The following is a 14,637-nucleotide window of genomic DNA, read 5'->3' as shown; positions in this document are numbered from 1 at the left end:
AACAATTCCCATCTCCTACAATATTAACTGTTTTACAAGGACAGCCCATTGGTCCAATTTCTGTTGGTAAAAGAACATTTCCACCATGGCACTCTATATGAAGGTTTTCACTTAATCTTTGCTTCACTTCATGACATAGTGGACTGAAATCAAACATTCTGTTAATTCCATTTCCTAAACAAACTACATCTGTATTGTCAAAAATTTCAACATTTGCTAACCTCAGTGCTGTCCTTGAAACATTGTTTTTGTTTTTTCACAACCTCACATTCTTTCTTTTCTTCCAAACTCACTTTTGAACTCTGCAATTTCCTTTTCTTATCAACACAATGCTGTTTTTGTGACTCACGGACAGTTGCTTTACTGCTTTTAACTTGATGTACACAAATTCCACTTAATTCAAAAACCTTTCGGTTTCCTCCAATACAAGCAGATACATTTTCAATGTGCCTTAAAATACAGCTCATTGTATTGTAATATACAACCACACTAAACCCATCCCCATCAACCATCCCAGTACTACTACGGGCATCTACTATAGCAAACTGTCCATTTTGCTTAATAATACCACAGGTATTACCATTTAAAGTTAAAAAGCATGTATCATATTTTTCAAACATTGATTGTAAACCATCAAGCAATGTTACACATGCACCAGACAAAATAAATTCTTCGTCAACCACATCTACAAATCCAGAAACAAAGTCGCTGTAAGCCAGGGTGCCAATGTGTTTGCATTCAAAGGCAGAGAGCAAATGTATGATCTTTGAGAAAATCAACATATGAACTTTCTTGCAATTAGCAACTCTTCCTGAGGCACCACACCCCACTGAGCGAAGACTGCAAATTCACACCTCATTGTTGCCCTTCCACATCTGTCCCATTCTCTCCCCTCTCCTCCTCACCCATTCCCATTCAGCTCAGAATCACCTAAGATCTGTATGTAACAAAAGTCTATATCTGATGTATACAAATAATGTAACTAGTGTAACATGTTTGGAATCATTTAAAATGTCTCAGTGCATCTGGTATAGTGTTCTTATTCCCAGGTTTGTAAAACTTAATGACAACAAAGTTATAAGGTCTTTGCCAAATGCTTTATAATTCTGGAGGTCTGCCCCATCCCTGCTTGTATGTTAATGAGGTATGTCCCCAGGACTTCCAAACCTAACCACTCCCAAAATGCCCTTTGTCCATGGTTTGGGTATTTAAGGCAAGGTGACACATTGCTCAGGGCTCTCTGTAATCAGACGATCCCAAACAGTTTACTGTTTGTAATTTATTTCAGGTCATAGCAATTCGACTTATGTTTTGATAAAATGTCTAACTTTGACTTATCACTGTCTAATTGGAATTGATGAATTGATTATGTTACCTGGTCAATAAATTGTAAACATTTGATTTGATTCTGACTGACTCTGACATTGTGTTTCCCAAACAGATTGAACGATTCATATGTTACCACAAGTCTGCGTCAGATTAGTGACGACTAATATTTGGCATCGATTCAAGTGTACTTGGTTTGCAAGACAAAAAGGAAATTTCCGTTTAGAACAGCAAACGCTGCTTGACCAATCTAAATCCGGGTGTCTTACCTCTGTTTTGATTTGATGTTTCTCCAGATAAGTGTATGTGGGAAACCACGCATGGCCAATCCAAAGCTATAAGAGAAGTTATGTTGGTCAACTTACATCTGTAATAGTGGCCGTGACCTCTACTGAAGAAAACGTTAAGTTACATTCAAGTGTATGCAATTCCATGGGGCTATACTGAAGTATCTTTGATTGCGTGAATGTGACCGATCTCAGGTATATAGCAATTACCTCTGTTTGATGATCCAATACTGGCCGCTTGTGATCATGAGACCCGCGGTGTAGAGAAAACACCCGAGGACCTCAAAGCGACATAGTTTCTTAATCTAAACGGGTAAAATATAATTAAAGGAGTTAAAAGAATAATCAAATATTCGTTCGCTTTTAATGATGCTCAGATATCATTAAAACCTTTTCCATTTATGGAGTCAGATGAAATAACGAGGTAATACATAAGAGTAAATGTATTTAATTTAATCTTGTTGTGTTGCATAACAAGAAAGACAGTAACGCGCAGAGACCTTCACCCGTATTATTGGAGACCGTCATTGGACCGATAAACGGGCTTACATCGCCATATTCAAATTTAAATGCATTTGAATTAAAAGAGTATTGTTGAGGAAGATCTTGAATGCACAACAACTTGTCCTTCGTTGGATCAGTGATTGAACCACTTTGACGCAAACTGGTATACAAGCTGTCACCATCAGTCACAATCTCAATCGTTTTCCCCCATGAGAACACACTACGTAGGCCTACACTGTGCTTTGCCATTGCAGCCAAACTAATCGCAACACACTGTTTTCCTGCCCACTGGAACTGCCTGTTACCCTGATGAAATGATCCACGAATGCTATAACACTTTCTCTTTCATTCGATGTAGATGGCAGGCTTTGCTCTTATTTCTCCAACTTCATCACTAATGTCAAAGGATCTGATGAGATGTCTACATTAATACCACAAATACTACACTTATCTGCAGACAAGCTCGTCATTAAATTATCCATGTGAAAAACTAGGTCTTGCCAGTTTGTGTTAACTAGGTAAAACTAGGTCTTGCCAGTTTGAGCCTAAACCACATGCATTACGGACATTACAGTCTACAACGACATAAAAATTGTGATGTTTCACAATAGTGCACATGTCTCCATTTATGGTCATTAAACAATATTCATGACTGAACAGCATCTCTTGTACTTTCTCATACAGCTTGTTCTTTGATCCATCCAATGCCTACTTTTACATTGCATGTTTTATTGAAAACATTATATTGCCCAGCAAAATTATGAGGAAACTGACGGTCTCCATTAGACTCTTTAACTAATTTTCTTCCCTTATTATGAATGTCTTGGAGATCTGATTTCTGCCATGTACACACAGTATGTATCTTGTGCTTGACTATAGAAACTACACTGCAGGCGACACCTGCAAATTCTTCATTCACTTCTGCAGACTGCAATTTTACCTCATTGCCTGCTACGATGCCAGACACATCTGGACACACGCAAACAGGGGAATTAGAGACATCAGTCTTCCTATTCTTGATCAACGACTGGCGTCGCATACGAAATCTCTTCAGCTTAGGCATCTAAGGATAAACATAAGATCACATTAAAATTACAAAAAACATAATAAATGTACTTTAACACATACATCAACTTTCGAAATAATACATCATGTATTTATTATCTTTATACATTTAAATTATAAACCAGGGTTGCTTCACACTTTTTTTTAAGTCAAATATAAGGCTTTTTAAGACCTGAAGGAATACAAATTAATACTGTACATTACGGGTGTGTAATATTGACTGAAAAATGATATCAAGATATTTGGAAAGTTTTGTTGATAATAATGTGTTTTTGTGCTGGTACCATGGTTTGTTTATGTCTGTTGTTGATAGCTGACTCATGAAGACATTAATATTATTCATATTGTGGTCAGTTCACAGCAGTGACAGAAATTATCATTTTTATTAAAAGGGCAATATTTGTAACCATGATTTATTTATTAATTTGTTCATTTATTTATTTATTATTTAACATGCATGTGTGCATTATTAAAAGTACCATTGCAGCAACGAGAACGTGTCTGAGCCAAATGATGTTAAAGATGTGTTCTGGTGACTGGCGTGTTTTTAAACCAATCAGATAAGTGTAAATCGAGAGTTAGCGATTAGCTCATCTGATTGGCTACATGAAGGTGGACCCGCCCTCCACTTCGCGCTCACTTTGGAACGACGTCATTTCAACAACAAAAGGTAGTTTTATCAGAAAATTAATCAGAAAGAAAAACAATCGCAAAGATCGCAAAACAAGAATTATAAAAGCGGCTGTTTGCTGCCATTTTTATTGTTTTCTTAAAAATGTAAATCACAAGCATCGATGTTTTATCACAGGTTTACAATAAAAAGTGATACATTGATCAAAATGAATTCATTTGTGTCAAGATTGCACATTAGTCACACAGAAAAAAAGCGGTTTAACGGTATTTTACGAAAGAAAGAGGACATCCTACTTATTCCGTCGCGTTTGTTATCTTGATGAAAATAACTGTGAAAATGGCTTTTTGATTTAAGTCATTTTGTTTTATATTGTATGTGGTTGCACTGAATTATTTTGTTAATTTTAACTTTTTTTTCATGTTTTTAATTATAACTAATCAGTTAGATGCATTATAGTCTCAATTTGTGAGTAAACAGAAATTACCTTTTAAAAAGAAATTACAAGAATACATTTAAATGATTAAAATTACCCGTTAAGACTTTCATATTATTACAAAAGTCTTTTTTCAAATACACGATGTTCATTTGAATTTTCTGTTTACCAAACATCGAGAAGAAAAGTAACTTTACACAAATGGGCCTATATGAAGTAGAGCAACCTTTTTCAACATGGAAAGAAGAGCAAATTAGCATATGAAAAGATTTTTTTAATGATCATGTGACAGTGAAGGCTGGAGTAACAATGTTGAAAATTCAGGTTTGGCATTACGGGAATACATTTTAAAATATAGAAATGTAGAGGAAAAATGTACTTCTAATAATATTTCATAATATTATTTCTGTTCTTTTGGGGTAAAATGGAAAACTTGGCAAGAGCTGTTAATTTCAGTTGTTAATATTGTTTGTAATTTTATAGACTTTTGAGTACAATTGAAAATAAAATATTATTTTGAAATAATTTATTTTTTGAAAACTGGGATTTTTTAAAGAGTAGAAATGATAAAGAAAGTAGCCTAATATATAAAACATTTGAAAGAGAAATGACACTCCAAAACTTTTCCATTTTTACCTGACAATGATGGTCCTTAACTGTTGACCGACACATTTCTTAGGTAATTTTTAATATAGCTTACTGGGGAGGAGACCTATCAGAAAACATTTAGTTTCAATGTTCAGAAATAATTTAATATTACCATTATTGTACATTTTAAAGTTCTACAATATGTAACCATAATAATACAACATTATCATAGGCCTATCATATGTGCATTAAACGTGCGATAGGCCTATTGGACACTAATAACCTTGCCAGAACATTCTAATTAACTTTAGTAAGTTTAAGTAAAACTTTATATATATTATAAACAGATGAATGAATAAAAGTAGCTAAATGTATGTCTACAACTATAGAGACAAAAAGTAAGGAATAAACGAAAATAAATAGCCTATAAATTCTCAAAACCAAACCTGGAAAAATATTTTGTAAATAAAACACTTGAAATATAAATAGGCTATCACATGATGTTGTTTTTTTCCTGACCGACAATGTCTCTTGTTAAACGATCAGGCAACAAACAGGCAGTGACGCGAAATGTTTCTTTTAATTGAGCAGATAAACTAAATGAATGAAGAAAACTGCTGCTGCGGCGTTTGTTCATGTTTGCACGCGCTGCTTCACAGAAAGTTAATGTGACCCCACGCGGTATGGTGTTGATTTATTTATTTAAGAAAAAGCACAACATATTTAGTTTTTATTGTGAGAGTAAAAATATAAAAACAAATCTTTTGTTGTTTGGAATAATTTCTTAATCTGTATGGTCAGTATTGTATTTTATTTTTTTCTGCTGTTAAAAGGGAAAACATCTTTATGATCTAACATTAAAAAGCTAACTTGTGATAACTAATGATTTAACTAATGATTGTTAAAAACGCAAAACCACATATCGTGATAAAAACCTTTTCGTAATTGTAGAAGTCGTAGAGATGTCTCCGAGGAATCCAGTAACAGGAACAATAGTTTAATCCCGCGTGTCTCAGGTAGCAGTATACTATAGTCTTGCTGTTGTACGCCAATACGTAGCAAAAGTCCTGGGGCCTGGTTTTACGCGAAAATGAGGTGATCGTGGTGTGGGCGGTCCTTTCTGTTTGATGCATGTGATTCAACATGGTCCTGTACCCAACCTGGGTGAGGCGGGGTCTCGCATAGGCTCGACCTTGTTTAGGGCGGTGCTGAAGGCGCCGGCGCAGTTTTGTCACAGAGTGATTTAACCAGGTCCAAGGAGCAACTCAATACTTTTCTTGCCTCTAATATAGACTGCAAGGTAACCTTTCATTTTCTTATAGCCTGCATAAAATCCAAATTGCTTGTAACCAAACTGTAACCTATATGTTTTAGTTGGCCTAAGTTTGTCTCTTCCACTATTCTTATTTATCGCTGGCCCCAAGTAGACTGCTGTAAAATAAAAACATAAACACTTGTTAACGACTCGCCTATTATTTTCCATATCCAATGTCTTGGCTTCTCTGCTGTCCTATTTTTCCTTTAGGCTAGGCTACTACTGGCCGGGTCAATTTTCGGATGTTTCGCTACACTTTTCAATTCGATTAAAAGTTCACCTTGGTTAAATAAACATTTGACATAAAAATGAGGCTGTATAATTTATTTATATATGTATATAATTTGTTTTCAATAGAATGCACGCGCTCACCAGCCACCTATTCGGCTCGCGACTATTATTTTCCTTTTTTGACGCTCATCAGCTCATTCGACATATCTGATCCAACGGATTCTTTAACGTGGTTTATTCAACTGTGTCTTACCTTATCCTGATACATCTTGCCTATAATAGCTTAATGCTTAACCATTTTTAAACACAAACTGTGCAATGTTGGTGTCTGAGCGCTTAATTTCTTTATAGAAACTTTTAAATCTGTATCTTTGTTCTTCTAAGCGCATTTGCAACGTTTTCAAAAAGTATCAGGCCTATTACACGATTGACTTTTAATTTTTTTGTCTCTGTGTTTTCCTTATAATTTTCTAAACTATCGCTACACATTAAATTCGCCGTGACTTAAGTAAAACATTACTAAAACACTCTCAAAATATCTTTATTTGCATATTATACTGCTACACATATTTCCACTATTACTTATTTATTGTATCTATTTTTAAATACAATATATTTACCATTTCAGATTATGGCAGACTACACTTCACCCTCTAAAATTCCCAAAATCCACCACCCTGAGGCTGACGTAATCCATGACCGCCTTCAACTGCTTGCTGTAAAACATATTTTTTGCCTTTATTATTTTGCTTCGACTTCTACTACATATTTTTTTCAATTACACAAACCATACCGATTTTAAAATGAATTCTTTGCTCTTTCAATTGTACAAGTGCCATGACCCCACAGTCAACCCCAGAGATACGGGCCAACAACTTTGCACCCTTGCTACCCATTTAATGACCATCATGTCACGGTGGCAAAAACAACAACTTGCACTTCAACACACTGTACAAACTCTAAGAACAGACCTCATCAAAACAAAAACACAACTCTCTGAAGCTCAAGGATCAGCTGAGCTTTTAGCAGCAACCAAAGACTTTTGCAAAGATGGTAAAGCATTCTGTGTTCTGGTACATTTAGTCAAAACAATGATAACGTCCTCTTTTTTCACAGACCTAAATCACATTGACACACAAACTGATTCACCTTTAGCGGAAAATGCAGACATGCTAAATTCAACAAAAGACTTTTGCAAATATGGTAAAACATTCTAATTTATGTGGCTCATTACAGTTTTTGTTTATTGATATAAACATATAGTGCGTTTCCAAGGAAATTATTATAATTCCTCTTTTCTTTTACAGACGTACATGACACCACACAATCTGCTCTTCCAGTGGAGGATGAGGACGCGTGACCCCACTCACACTTTACTTTTCAATGTGCACTGTTTTTAAATAGATACAATAGATAGCTCTTCTTTACACTTTTGATATACACTCACCTAAAAGGATTATTAGGAACACCTGTTCAATTTCTCATTAATGCAATTATCTAATCAACCAATCACATGGCAGTTGCTTCAATGCATTTAGGGGTGTGGTCCTGGTCAAGACAATCTCCTGAACTCCAAACTGAATGTCAGAATGGGAAAGAAAGGTGATTTAAGCAATTTTGAGCGTGGCATGGTTGTTGGTGCCAGACGGGCCGGTCTGAGTATTTCACAATCTGCTCAGCTACTGGGATTTTCATGCACAACCATTTCTAGGGTTTACAAAGAATGGTGTGAAAAGGGAAAAACATCCAGTATGCGGCAGTCCTGTGGGCGAAAATGCCTTGTTGATGCTAGAGGTCAGAGGAGAATGGGCCAACTGATTCAAGCTGATAGAAGAGCAACTTTGCCTGAAATAACCACTCGTTACAACCGAGGTATGCAGCAAAGCATTTGTGAAGCCACAACACGCACAACCTTGAGGCGGATGGGCTACAACAGCAGAAGACCCCACCGGGTACCACTCATCTCCACTACAAATAGGAAAAAGAGGCTACAATTTGCAAGAGCTCACCAAAATTGGACAGTTGAAGACTGGAAAAATGTTGCCTGGTCTGATGAGTCTCGATTTCTGTTGAGACATTCAGATGGTAGAGTCAGATTTGGCGTAAACAGAATGAGAACATGGATCCATCATGCCTTGTTACCACTGTGCAGGCTGGTGGTGGTGGTGTAATGGTGTGGGGGATGTTTTCTTGGCACACTTTAGGCCCCTTAGTGCCAATTGGGCATCGTTTAAATGCCACGGCCTACCTGAGCATTGTTTCTGACCATGTCCATCCCTTTATGGCCACCATGTACCCATCCTCTGATGGCTACTTCCAGCAGGATAATGCACCATGTCACAAAGCTCGAATCATTTCAAATTGGTTTCTTGAACATGACAATGAGTTCACTGTACTAAAATGGCCCCCACAGTCACCAGATCTCAACCCAATAGAGCATCTTTGGGATGTGGTGGAACGGGAGCTTTGTGCCCTGGATGTGCATCCCACAAATCTCCATCAACTGCAAGATGCTATCCTATCAATATGGGCCAACATTTCTAAAGAATGCTTTCAGCACCTTGTTGAATCAATGCCACGTAGAATTAAGGCAGTTCTGAAGGCGAAAAGGGGTCAAACACAGTATTAGTATGGTGTTCCTAATAATCCTTTAGGTGAGTGTATATTTAATATATTTTCCTTATCTTATTGTTTTGCTTGTAATTTTAACTTTCTAAATATTTTAAAAATAAAAAAACTTTACATCACACTGTCTCCCTAACTTCTGTACAATACCAAACAATGATTGAATTTGGGGTTTTCATAAGCTGTAAGCCATAATCATCAAAATTATAACAAATAAAGGCTTGAAATATTTCACTTTGCATGTAATGAGTCTATATAATATAGTAATATATTTCACCTGTATTTTCCTGTCAGTTTGCCTCATTTAAAATGAGTAGCTTAAAAAAAGAGGTATTTTTACCTCATTAAATTCATACACATATTTCTTTCAAATGCTTTTTTTGTATCCTTACTTTCGTGTTCCTACATAAAGACTTTTATTGGTACTCAAATCTGATTATATGTCACTTTTTTTTATTAAAAAAGATATGTAATTTGTGATAATTTACAATATCTCAATGTTTTGTAGTATATTGTTAACAGTTATTTGGCTCTTTTGACACCTGATTTAAATACATTTTATTGAATTGAGCATAACTGGTTACTTGAGACAGTGTAGACAATAAATTATTAAAGAACACTAGTCACAAACACATAGATTTGTATTTGTTTCTTCTTGGTTGTAAACAAACTATTATATTAGTTGATTTATTTAAAAAAAAAATGTCATAAACTATAATATTAGACTGTATTTTTGAAAAGCAAAGTACATTATAAAAATTGAATAATTAAGTATTTAGTATAATTTAGATGTATATATTTTTATAGTCTTTTTACACTGAACGTTTTAATATAATAGGAGTTGTTTGTGTAATTGACTTTTTTCTTTGATTAGTCTGCAAGATAAAAACCATTCATATTTGAAAGTGTTATGTAAAGTGTAACTAATGTGACTACAACATTAAAGAAAACTGAATGGTAGACAACTGATGAGGAGCTTTGGAGAAGCTGTTAATGAGAATAAAAAGTCAAACTAGACAACATTTGCCTTGTTGTTTACGTTTATTGTATTCTGTGTATTTAAAAATAGTTTACATATCTGAAACGAATTGTTTACGTTTATTATTACATGGAGAATAAATTCATTTTGTAGGATTTTTTTGTGTGTGTGTCCCCAAATACACAGTTACTACAGTCAACTGCCGGTGGCAGACAGTGATTAAGCTCATTCTTTTGTCCTAACCCAAAAAGAGACATTTGCATAAGCTATGCCGCAGTTACGTGACCTTTAAGCATTAAGCTTCCACTTACCGTGTAGTGCTTGTCTTTTGTTAAAATAATTTTCTATAAAAAAAAGCAAATGCATTTAAAAGAATCGTTGCACGCTTTCGAGTTACATCATCATGTGATCCATCCGCACGGAACCATAAAAACTCAATGTTCAATGTTTGCATCCAAAGAAATGTGATGAAATAGTGGGACAAAATTTAGTTTATGAAAAAAGTCACTGGAAAGTTCAGGGAGAGTTTACAAAAGCATCAGATGTATTTAAACAATAGTCAAAGTGTTAAAATTCTCATTGATCTGTTTACTTCTTTCATTGTTGCTTTTGAAGTAGCTACACCACACCAGACGTCTGTAGGGTGGAGACAGAACCGTGATCCTTTGAAAAGCTCTCTTGTAGTTTTTTCTTTTCTTGATAGTGTCTCCGTTTGATATTGATTGCTGTGCAGATTGAAAAAAAGCGCTTCCTGTTTGTCTTCTTTATTTTACAAAAGCACAACGTGTTGTTGTTGTGTGTGTACAGAATAGTAGACCATTTACTCCTATTTGTACGACTTAAAACGAAGGAGTATCTTAAGTAGTTCAAAGCTTATGGAAGAACTAAGTGAAGGTAAAGTGCGGGCGTCTTCGTCCCGGTTTTAGAATCATGCATGGCGTAACTCGCCGAGGTGTTTTATAAACTTTAATATTTATAAGAAAATAATAACAAAATGGCTGACGTTCATCTGGGAATAAAATAATTCAACAGATGGATATTTAGACCAGCGCACGGAATCTCCTTCATCCAATTTATAAATTGCACCCTGGTCTATACCTCCTGAGTAGCATAATTATTATACATACAACTGACCAGCCCTATATAATAATTACAAGAACAATATATTGACTATTTGATAATGATAATGAACAAAGAAATGTTTCTTGGAAAATGGAAGTGAAACATTCACTGGAAGTCATAGTTCACTATTATTAAGTTAGAAAGTGTCAGAGCACAAATAAAAAATAAATCATGCCATTGTCACGTGACATGGGGGCGTGTGCAGTCTTTTGGCACACTTCCGCACACGCACTATGACGTTCGCAGCTAAACCACTTTTAGGTCTTCTGCGGCACACTTCTGTTACCTGATCTTCATCTGAGAAATATCACCAACTACTTTTCATCACGGTATGTGGCATAATGTTTTTTTTTTTTTTTACAGTGAACAGGAGTTAAAAATAAATTCTGGCTTTGTCAATGTTGTGTAAACTAGTTACAAACTACAGTTAATGCTCGTTCGTACCTGTTGTTTGTTGCAGTATGGATGCACATAATAACTGTTTAACTAACAGAGAGTATTGTAATTGAACAATAACTGATAGATTAGTGTCAGTTATACAATTTAAAAAGTAGGCCTACTTTAAGATTTTTTTCAATTTAAATATTAACATTGTAAAGATTTTAAAAAGTTTGCAGCATGGTTAAATACATTGCACATATAAAAATGTGATTTTCAAAGTTCTGTTGGTCTGAACCAGTCATTTTTGTTGCTATTAGTTGTGTATCACACCACTTGTATGGTAAATGTAGTGTATGTGTAGGTGTATTTGTTGTAACTACTTTTTAGTGAGTTGTTTAATTTATTTATATGTTTATGTTGCAGGAAAAATGGCTTTCAAAAGTCCAACAAAAAGCCCCCATGCAGAAGGAGAACAGTTTACAGTAATGAGAAACCAGTTGTTTGTTAGCAGTAACTATTGGGTTTCATGCATAGTTCTATGTGGTTTAAATAGTGTTTTAAGGGTATATTTTTTGCAGTATTCTGTGTTGGATGAGGTGGTGTGCAGAATGGTACTGCAACAGGAGCTGACGGAGCTGGGGGTCACAGTGATGAGAAAAGTCGCTGCACTCGATGCAGAAAAAAAGTTTTATGTTGAGCAATATGTTGAGTCCATTTCAGGTTAATCTCTGTAAATATATGGCTTTTTTTAGTTACTTTACTGAAGTTACTCTGTCTTTATACAGTAATTTACTTTTAAAATACAGTTTATCTTTGTAAAATAACTAAGAAATAATGTATAAAAACGTTATAAGTATGTGAAAATACATTAAAAACAACTACATTTCAGGTTAATCTCTGTAAAGGTATGGCTTTTTTTAGTTACTTTATGAAGTTACTCTGTCTTTATACAGTAATTTACAGTTTACTAAAGTTTATTTACTTTGTAAAATAACAGACAGAATGTATAAAAACCCAATAAGTATGTAAAATCAAAGACAAATATCTGTACATATATAGTATTAAGCATTTATTTTACAGATATACATTAAAAAAAATTGATTGGACAATGGAAAAACAATCATAGTACATTATAATACACCAAAAGTAGCTACATTTAAAATAAAAACAAACTATAATTTGCAACAGCTTTTAAACTATGATGAATGCTTTCAAATGATGCTCAAGTTATAATCATAATCACAACTGGTGACTAGGTTATTGGCTAAACAAACACTACATAGATTTATAGATTTATATATATATAGAGGAATAAAAAAAAATAATCTTTGGGAAGATTTTGCCTTAAAAAAACGAGGATAACTCCAACCTTTAAGGACACCAATTTTCTTTGTAAATGAATAATGTATCGTAAATATTTCAGTTAAATATTCCAGTTATTTCATGGATCCATGATACTATGCATCCTGATAAAGTTCCCTTGGCTTTTGGAATTAAAATATCCCCACATCATCACATACCCTTCACCATACCTAGAGATTGGCATGGGGTACTTTCCATAAGATCATCTCTCAATGCTAATCAAACCAGCTATTATGCTAACTGAAATAAAACCAGGCCAATCTCTAGGTATGGAAAAGGGAATGTGATGATGTGGGGATATTTTAATTCCAAAGGCCAAGAGAACTTAATCAGGATGCATAGTATCCTGGATCCATGAAATAACTGGCCTTTAAAAATATAAATCTGCCTGCCTAACATAGGGGTGTCCTGACTTATGCACCCTGTATTTAAGGAAGAACATTTATTTATTTACGATACATTATTCATTCACAAAGAAAATTGGTGTCCAATTGGAGCTTTTCTCATTTTTTTTTTTAATTAAGCCATTAAGATCAATTTCCAAAAGAAATTCCTCTTTTTTTTTTAGTCAACTTTAGCATGGGTGTGTTCACTTACGCTAAGCACTGTGTGTATATGTAATATAGGCCTATTAGATAGAAAGATAGACAGACAGAGAGATAGATGGAGAGATATTGTGTTCTTATTTGATTGTGTGCTATTTTGATGGGAATGTTTTTTTTTGTTTGTTTTGTTTTTAAACACTACCATGTCAGCTGGTGTTAGCTCCACAAGAGCCAGAAGAATAAATGAATAAATATCTGATATTTTTTTTTTTTTAAAGATAACATACTGACACTGGTATGATTAAACTGCGAGCATCATTTTGCAAAGCTACATTTATCATGGTTTTCAAAGATGTGCATACCTATACAGTACAGTAGGAGAGGGTTTCCTGGCATTAGCAGACAGATGGTGAACTTCTGTTTTTTTAAAGCAATTACTGAAACATACATATTTTATTGGTCCAGAGTTCAAAATACTTTTTAGCTAAACCAAAAACTAAACTTCTGTCATTAATTACTCTCCCTCATGTCGTTCAGCTTCTGAACACAAATGAAACAAAACCAGTCGTATGACTCAGTTTTTTGAAAATTATATTTATACATCATCTGAAAGCTGAATCAAGAAGCTAATAAAGAAAAATATTTGTTAGGATATGACAATATTTGGCAGAGATACAACCATTTTAATAGCAGGAATCTGAGGGTGCCAAAAAAATCAAATATCTAAATATTAAGAAAATTGCCTTTAAAGTTGTTCATTTCTGTTGACGATTTTGCGGCATCCACTCACAAAAATATTTATATATATATATATATATATTTATATTGTGGTAGGAAATTTACAAAATATCATCATGGAACATGATCTTTACTTAATATCCTAAAGATTTTTGGAATAAAAGAAAAATTGATAATTTTGAACCATACAATGTTTTGTTGACTATTGTCACAAATATACCCGTGCAACTTATGAATGGTTTTGTGGTGCAGGGTCACAAATGAAGATATTTTTAATGAAATCCAAGAGCTTTCTGCAACTCCATTGACAGCCTAAATAACTGAAATTTTCACGACCCAGAAATGTATGAATACATCATTAAAGTTGATCATGTGACTCCAGTGGTTCAATCTTCATTTTATGAAGCCACAGGAAAAAACTTAATTCAACCATTTCTTCGCTTCAGCGTCAGTCGCTGACTTTGTGGCAAGCTTTTTTAATATGTAATCATTAACAGGATAT

At 34.3% G+C, this 14,637-nt stretch overlaps 1 long non-coding RNA gene and 1 pseudogene across 1 annotated transcript; one reads left to right on the top strand and one right to left on the bottom strand.

Annotated features, from left to right (window-relative positions):
* LOC127625049 (zinc finger protein 208-like) overlaps positions 1 to 14,637 on the bottom strand; it is a 632,925-nt pseudogene that overhangs the window by 26,611 nt on the left and 591,677 nt on the right.
* LOC127625053 (uncharacterized) lies at positions 11,342 to 12,363 on the top strand. Its single transcript, XR_007968246.1, has 3 exons — positions 11,342 to 11,438; positions 11,914 to 12,000; positions 12,069 to 12,363. It is a non-coding gene; the product is annotated as an uncharacterized LOC127625053 (long non-coding RNA).

The sequence above is a fragment of the Xyrauchen texanus genome, chromosome 31 (genome assembly GCF_025860055.1).
Source record: "Xyrauchen texanus isolate HMW12.3.18 chromosome 31, RBS_HiC_50CHRs, whole genome shotgun sequence".
In the NCBI taxonomy this organism is placed as follows: domain Eukaryota; kingdom Metazoa; phylum Chordata; class Actinopteri; order Cypriniformes; family Catostomidae; genus Xyrauchen; species Xyrauchen texanus.
The sequence above is the reverse complement of the archived record's forward strand: the minus strand, read 5'-3'. Positions and strand labels throughout refer to the sequence as shown.